Source organism: Myotis brandtii, unplaced genomic scaffold, assembly GCF_000412655.1.
Source record: "Myotis brandtii unplaced genomic scaffold, ASM41265v1 scaffold1057, whole genome shotgun sequence".
Lineage (NCBI taxonomy): Eukaryota > Metazoa > Chordata > Mammalia > Chiroptera > Vespertilionidae > Myotis > Myotis brandtii.
The window spans coordinates 405025-405252 of NW_005353568.1; the positions used below are offsets into that span (position 1 = coordinate 405025).

The window sequence follows — 228 nt, forward strand, 5'->3', positions numbered from 1 at the left end:
GACCCTGGACGGAGCGGACTATGGGTTTTGAGGCCCTAGGTGGGCGAGAGGGACTGGCCAAGCCGCCCCTGGGAGACCGGGGCCTGGGGTGCCCGGGAGTGATGCCCACAGACGAGATGTAGGGGTCCCACCCACCTCACAGTGCACCTCACACCGGCCTTTGACCTGAAGCCAGGCCCCCACCGCCCACGTGCCAGGCCATCGGCCCCCAGCACCCGCAGAGACCAT

The 228-nt window shown here is 68.9% G+C and overlaps 1 protein-coding gene across 1 annotated transcript in view; it reads left to right on the forward strand.

The window, feature by feature from the left end:
* BRF1 (BRF1, RNA polymerase III transcription initiation factor 90 kDa subunit) overlaps window positions 1-228 on the forward strand; it is a 66192-nt gene that overhangs the window by 41044 nt on the left and 24920 nt on the right. The gene's annotated exons all lie outside the window — the stretch shown is intronic.